This window comes from Sminthopsis crassicaudata, chromosome 4, assembly GCF_048593235.1.
Source record: "Sminthopsis crassicaudata isolate SCR6 chromosome 4, ASM4859323v1, whole genome shotgun sequence".
NCBI classification, from domain to species: Eukaryota; Metazoa; Chordata; class Mammalia; order Dasyuromorphia; family Dasyuridae; genus Sminthopsis; species Sminthopsis crassicaudata.
The window spans coordinates 61,129,627-61,137,489 of record NC_133620.1 but is presented as its reverse complement, the minus strand read 5'-3'; positions in this window follow the sequence as shown (position 1 = coordinate 61,137,489).

Below are 7,863 nucleotides of genomic sequence, written 5' to 3'. Positions count from 1 at the left end.
GTCTATTAAGGTAGTTAGAGCTATGTGTCTCCATATTAAATGATCCTAGAGTGATTTATTTTGTGTCTAGCTTTTATAGTTTTTTTTTTTTTTGTCTCAGATGCTTCTTTTTTTATTGCATGGTAGCACAAAGTAGGTAGTCAGGCATCCATAGCAGCACCCTTGCCCAACCTTTTTTTGTAATTTTAAATTTATTTTTAATTAAAGCTTTTTATTTTCAAAATATATAAATGGATAATTTTTAACATTCACCCTTACAAAATCTTGTATTCTAATTTTTTCCCTCCCTTCTCCTTACCCTCTTCCCTAGATGGCAAGTATTCCAATATATGTTTAACATGTGCAATTCTCTGTACAAATTTCTACAAATATCATGCCACATAAGAAAAATCAGATAAAAAAGAAAAAAGAGAAAAAACCAAAATGCAAGCATATAACAACAAAAAGAATAAAAATACTATGTTGTGATTCATATTCAGTTCCCACAGTCCTCTCTGTGGGTGCAAATGACTCTTTTCATCACAAGACTTTTTGAACTGGCCTGAATCATCTCACTGTTGAAGAGAGCCATGTCCATCAGAATTGATCATCATATAATTCTGCTATTGCCATGTGTAATGATCTCCTGGTTCTGCTCATTTTACTTAGCATCAGTTCATATAAGTCTCTTCAGGCCTCATCCTGCTGATCAGTTCTTACAGAACAATAATATTACATAACATTCATGTACCATATCTTATTCAGCCATTCTCCAACTGATGGACATCCACTCAGTTTTCAGTTTCTTGCCACTACAAAAAAGGTTGCCACAAGCATTTTTGCACATACCCCAGCCTGTTTTATGGTAAAATATAATGTTGTTAGAAATACATATAAGAGTAAATTAACTTTCAGTGAAAGTTTAAAGGCGATCTCCAATGAATTAGATGAATATACTTCAGGAAGGACTTCATGACATCTGTTTAGGCTGCTCCAAGTGCCATCTTCTCTCTTTTAAACTATGTGGTCCTTCTTGGTTATTTCTTAAAGAACTGGAGTTGTTAGATGTGTCTTTTGGTTAAGTGAGCCTTTAATATATTTCTCTGTATATATGTATATACATATACATATGTTTATGATATTATTATGTTTACTATTTTAAAAATTTAATCAGTATTGCATTATATGTGATATGAAATGGTAAAATAGATTAAACCCATGCTTCCTCTCTAGTGTTGCCTGTTCTGCAGGGTGATCATTCTCTTTAGGCAACAAACCTCGCCCAATGCTTTCACAAAATAACTCCCTCCAATAGTCAATTGTCATTGAAATGATATCCCATTCCTCATCAAAACTTCCCCATTATGTTATCTTCTCCTTTTCTAGATCTTCTGAGAAACAGTTCATATTACTCTGAAGAAAGCATAACAGAGAGGAAGAATGAGAACAGGGTTCTAATTCCAAATATGCCACAATTATGACTGAGCACACATTTTTCTCATTCAAAATAAAATGAGGGGATTGGACTAAATAAGCTCTAAGAATCTACAATTCTATTTTTGTAGAATTTCATTGTACCTTACTGTGTGTGGACTCTGGTTAAGCAGAACAAACACATAGATCTTATTCTTTTTATGCTGTTAATTAATTCTTTGACCTCTCTCCATCTTCAGCTAACCACTCTCTATCAATTTTCATGGGGACTTCTTTCCCGTGGAACAGTCATCACTCTTAGCCCCAATATGACAATCCTAATTCCAATTTAGATTGTAAACTCACCAAATAAGGTCCCTGTTTCAATCTGTGTTTTGTGCCTAATGGGTTTTGACTCGTGTCAATGATAAATATAATGATTATTAATAATATAAATTATAATATTGATATTCATATAAAAATAAATTCAAAATTCAAGATCTGCTATTACTCAAAGTCTTTTGAATTTTTCTCCTTCTTATCATTTTCTCTGTATTGTGAGCAACATTATTCAAAGAGAATAGATGAGTATAAGGTTAGTACCAAAGCTTCAAGGTTTGTTATCATTCTGCTCAACAATAACAACTCAAGTTTATGTAATTGAGCAGTTTTCTTTTTTTCCCCTCTTTTTAGGGAAAAAAGCAAGTTGCTTAATCCTATTTTTATTAAAAAAAAAAACCACCTTTTTTTAGGGTTGCTCACATTCCCACAGCCAGTAAGTGTCTGAACTTAGAATCTTCTGACTCTGGGCCTGGCACTCAATTCACTTCACTACTTTGATTTATTACTCTAGAGCTATCTGTTCTGTTTTCTCTGTTCCTTTCTAACTGCCTGCTCTCTGTTTTCTCTCTTCCTAACTGCCTGCTCCCCTTTTCATTTTCATTTTATCCTCTCCAGTTGTGAGATTCTCTGATTCCAAAAAAAAAAATCCACCAATTTCTTGAGACAGAAAGGGATAGAGGGAAAGAGTTCAAAACTTAAGGAAAGAAGTTGTATAAGTTCAAATCTTCTCTTTAACTCTTACAATCTGGATGATTTGGAGCAAATCACTGGATTTCTTAGTGCCTTTTTTCTCATTTCAAAAACAGAGATAATATCTGTAGCATCTAATTCACAGATTTGTTTTGGTGATAACATGAAATAATTAGAATACTTTGAAAACCTTATAGTGCCAGAAAATTGTTAGTCATTGATATTACTAGACAGTATCATGTAGGTAAAAACGCTGAATTTGAACTTAGAAGATGTTGATTTGAGTTTAGGTTTTGCCTCTAGAAAAGGTGCAGTGTTGGGAAAGCTACCTTACCTTCATAGGCCTCCCCCTCTTCATCTATAAAATGGGAGGATTGAACTACATTACCTCAAAGGTATTTGTTATATCTAAGTTTTTAGCTTTATGATTATTGTACTATAGGGGGTTGACTCTATGAATAATATAAAGAAACAAAAAGAGAGCCAAAATAATATAAATATTGACTAAAATGTTGCCATGTAAACAAAGGCAGCATTAAGGACAACAGAAATCAGGTCATGGACAATAGGCAATGATGGTATCAAATATTTAAAATAAAAGTTAGTCATTCTATTTTCTGTTTAAGATTGGTGAACTACAGGATTAAAAGAGGAAAGTGATTTGCACCATCTAGACAAATGCAGCTGGGAGGTGGTTTTGCTCAGAATTATAACTGGAAATTCTGGTATCTGAGACAAGTTTAGTTGAATAATAGGGGTGTGCTCACAAATATTTAAGTACCTGCTCTCAGGGGAGAAAATGTGTCCATGATACTTTTAAGTTTAAACTGCATTCTCAGAATTTTCACCATTACTTTCTTAAATCTAAAAACAAGCAAGAAACAATACATCAAGCCTTGATTTGTAGCATTTGCCAGTTTCCAAGTGGGAAATGCTTATGTTAGAAATTTTACAACAGAATCTCCTGAACCAGTATGTGTGGTTGGGAGAGGAAGGAAATAAAGTGTGGAGACAAATAGTTTGAGATAAATTGAAACATGAACACACTGCAATTGTCACTAATCCTAGGTGTTCTATATGACCTAGGTCCTTAGGTCAGAAGAGGACTCAGCTTCAGTCAGGTGTAGTCACATAGGTGCAGTGATGAAGGAAAGTAGGCTCCAAGTGTCAAGATGGGAATGGAGGTGGTAGAGTTGCTTTCACTGTTATGCCCTGAATAAAATTATTATGGGCACCTCCTCTTCTTTGCCATTAGGATTGGGAGAATTGAGTCAGGAAAAACCTTGGAGCTCTGATCACCTTTACATACCTCTGTGTCATAAAATCCAGGTGTATTATCTTGATCCTTGCTAGGATAATTCCCCCTCCGTATGAGTATTGCCCCTTGTCTCACTGTTTCCTGCCCTCGACCTTATTATCTTGCCCCTTATCCTGTCAGGCTTAAGTTATGATCCTTTCTTGGAATTATGGCTTGTCCGCCCACCCAATGTCTTTGCCTTGTATACTCAGGTTATGTGATCTGTTTGTAAACCCTAGTTAGCTAAAACCCTATATAAGTTCCCGGCCTCACTTTCTCTGGGCTGGAATGATTTGGATATGAGTTCCATCTGGTTGATTAGCCCAAACTCTCCATATTAAGAGATTAAAAACCAATCTCTGTTTTATCTTAGTGTCTGGCATTATACCACCATAGGTAATCCTCTGTGCTTCAAGGTCCTCCCCCAGTCCTATGTGCCTTGTATGGTTGCCCCAGAGAAGGAATCATCTTTCTTACTGGCCTCTCCCTTACAGTGTGAGTGTCCATTTTGAGCAGAGATTGTTTCATTCTTTGTACTTATATCCCCATCACCTAGCACAACAGTGCTCAACACATAGTAGGGACTTATTAATACTGATTATTATAAAGTTCCTCTAGTCCTATGCTAATTATAACTCTGGTTTGCTTAAGTGTTGATCGGGAATATATTTAGGAGGGCTTGGGGGGTATTTGGGGGGTAATAAAATTAGAAATTGAGGGAAATCTTTTTCAAAAAGCCTAGTAATTTATTTCACACCATCACTGTGCAATGTGGGAGATTTTGTTTTTGTTTTCATTTGTGCACAATTTAACTCTGAGGATCATGGAGATAATCACTTTATTTAAAATGATTTCCCAGTGTTTTTGCAATTGTGGCCCTTTATTTCTGTTAGTTAGGTAATACCTGCTTCTCCTTCCTATTTTAGTGAGTGATGTGTGCAGGAGAAAGAAGGTAGTGTGATTGGATGAATCATTGGATGATGCTGAAACATCCTCCCCATTCTTCCTTCTCCTAGAGAGTCTTAAAGTCTCAACTCCCTGTTGTTATATATAACTTTGATTCAAGACATTAAAAGACAATGTAAAACTGCCAGTGTTATTTGAAAAGTTAAGACATTAAGCCCTTCATGCAATGATAAATTTGTTTGACAGATTAGGGAAATCAGCTTTATTCAAAGATTGCCTACACATAATACAACTCATACTATCAAAACCACAGGAAAAGGGATAGAGAGTAGTTGCATCACAACATGGGCTGATGCCAGTGTGTCAAACTTTTGAGGGTGAGGCCTCCAGAGAATTTTTAGTTAATTGGAGACTTCCTGAGGCATTGCAAAATGCAGGCTGGGGGCATGTGTTTGACAGGTTTAAGATAACAAGAAGTGTTTCTTTCCCAAGAGTAGAAGCTACTAGGCCTGGGAGATGTGAGCAACAAAGCAAATGGGTTTCACTGCAATTCTGCTCAAGGCTGAGGTGTGCTTTTACTTTTCTCTTCAGACTCTTCATTTCCAATGCACACAAAGGGTTTTAAATTGTGCATTTTGGGGGCTAACCTATTCAGATCTAACTTTCATGTTTTTTGAGAATTGAGGTGATAACTTTGGAGGACAGTGGAGTAAGAATGGAGATGGAGAGAGAGAGAGAGAGAGAGAGAGAGAGAGAGAGAGAGAGAGAGAGAGAGAGAGAGAAGAGAGAGAGTGTCTATAGTCAACAGGAAGGCAGATAAATCAAGAAGCATAATGATCTTTTAGTCTAGTTCCTGACTCTAGAATGGCTTAACTATTTTTGGTGTCAAATTTTTAAAAAAACCCTTTAAATATTTTAAAAATATAATTTAACATATATATTTATTATCACAATATAATCTACATATTTTATGTTATACATAATATCTATAATCTCATATATTACTCACATATATATGTGTGTCTCAGAACAGATGCTTTCCAACAAACTCCCAAACTTACATTATTTATGTCTATACTGACCCCCTCCTCAACAAATCAGTAATTAAAACTGGGCAGCTAAGATGTGCAGTACATTGAGTCATGGACATGGAGTGAGAAAAATTGAGTTCGAAATCTGCCTTAGATATTTACTAACCTTGTGATTATGGGTAAGTCTCTTTGTCTCTTTCATTTTTAGTTCCATGGTCTATAAAATGAGCATAAGAGAATTCATCTTTTAAGAACCTACTTTGTTGTGAGGATCAAAAGATTATTAAAATCAAAAACATGGGGTAGGGCTAGTGAAGGGGACTGGAGATTGAGAGACTATCTAAAGAGTTTCAAGCCTCAAATTAATTGGAGATTTACTAGAATGTTTTAAAATTAATTTTGACAATATAATATTCCATATTGGAGTGATGCTTCTCCTTCCCCTTTCCCCATCTTATTGGGAAAAAAAGAAAAACATAGTCCTTATAACAAACATGTGCAGTTAAGCAAAACAAATTCCATTATTGACTGTGTTCAAAAATGTCTCATTGTGTCCTTTAAGTTCATCACTTTTCTATTAGGATGAGTATGACATATTTATCCTCAGTCCTCTGGAATTATGAATGGTTATTGTGTAGATCAAAGTTCTTACCACTTTCATAGTTGTTTGCTTAAAGGCTCCAATAGATAACTTTTAAAATAATTATTGTTTTTCTGTTTGTCAACCCTTCACATAATGGCCTTAATAGGTAGTACTAGGACAACAACATAAACAATATACAGATGAAGTGAGGAAACATTTCTCCCTCTTTCTAGCAGAGAGGTAGGAAAATGTATGTTTTCCATAACCTATGCCATTAGATGTAACCATAATATGTGAGCACTTATTAATAATGTTTAGGGAGAAACTCTTGAATAGTCCGGACTTGATGCTTCTAATTTCTTGCTGTCAAGAAACTTACTTAGAGCTTTCTATATTAACATTGAAACCAATGACTTCATTTTGTCCTAGGAAACAGAGAACAGCTTATGACTGCTTTATTCAATATGACCTCTTTACCTGATATTATTATTAATCATTCTGACCTCTTGGTACGCACTTCTATTCAAGTACTCTTTCTTACATAGAATCCATATTATTCACTGAATAAATAAACTCAATTTTTTTTGCCTTTCCCCATGAGTCATATTTTCTGCCCTCATGATTCTCAGTGGATTTTTGGCATGACATTTTATTGTCACAAAGAAACATCAGTCCATTCTTTCTGGATGCAAAATAATATTAATTTCTTTATTCTTCCAAGTGAATTTACACATTTGCCATGCCAAATAAGAAAAATCAGGTCAAAAAAGAAAAAAAACGAGAGAAAAAAACAAGCAAACAACAACAACAAGGGTGAAAATACTATGTTGTGAACCATATTCAGTCCCCATAGTCCTCTCTCTGGATGCAGATGGTTCTCTCCATCACAAGTATGTTGGAATTGGCTTTTTTGTTGAAAACAATCAAGTCCATTATAGTTGCTCATCACATAATGTTGTTGTTGTGTACAATGTTCTTTTGGTTCTACTTACTTTACTTAGTATAAGTTTATTATTATTATTATTATTATTATTATTATTATTATTATTATTATTATTAACTTTTTATTGACAGTACATATGCATGGGTAAATTTTTACAACATTATCCCTTGCATTCACTTCTGTTTCCAACTTTTCCCTTCTCTGCCTCTATCCCCTCTCCTAGATGGCAGGCAGTATTATACATGTTAAATATGTTATAGTATATCCTAGATACAATATATGTGTGCAGAACCATACAGTTCTCCTGTTGCACAAGAAGAATTGGATTCAGAAGGTAAAAATAAGTTGGGAAGAAAAACAAAAATGCAAGTAGTCCACGTTCATTTCCTAGTGTTCCTTCTCTGGGTGTAGCTGATTCTGTCCATCATTGATCAATTGGAATTGGATTAGCTCTTCTCTATGTTGAAGAAATGCACTTCCATCAAAATACATCCTCATACAGTATCATTGTTGAAGTGTATAATGATCTCCTAGTTCTGCTCGTTTCACTCAGCATCAGTTGATGTAAGTCTCTTCAAGCCTCTCTGTATTCATCCTGTTGGTCATTTCTTATAGAACAATAATATTCCATAACATTCATATACCACAATTTACCCAACCATTCTCCAGTTGATGGACA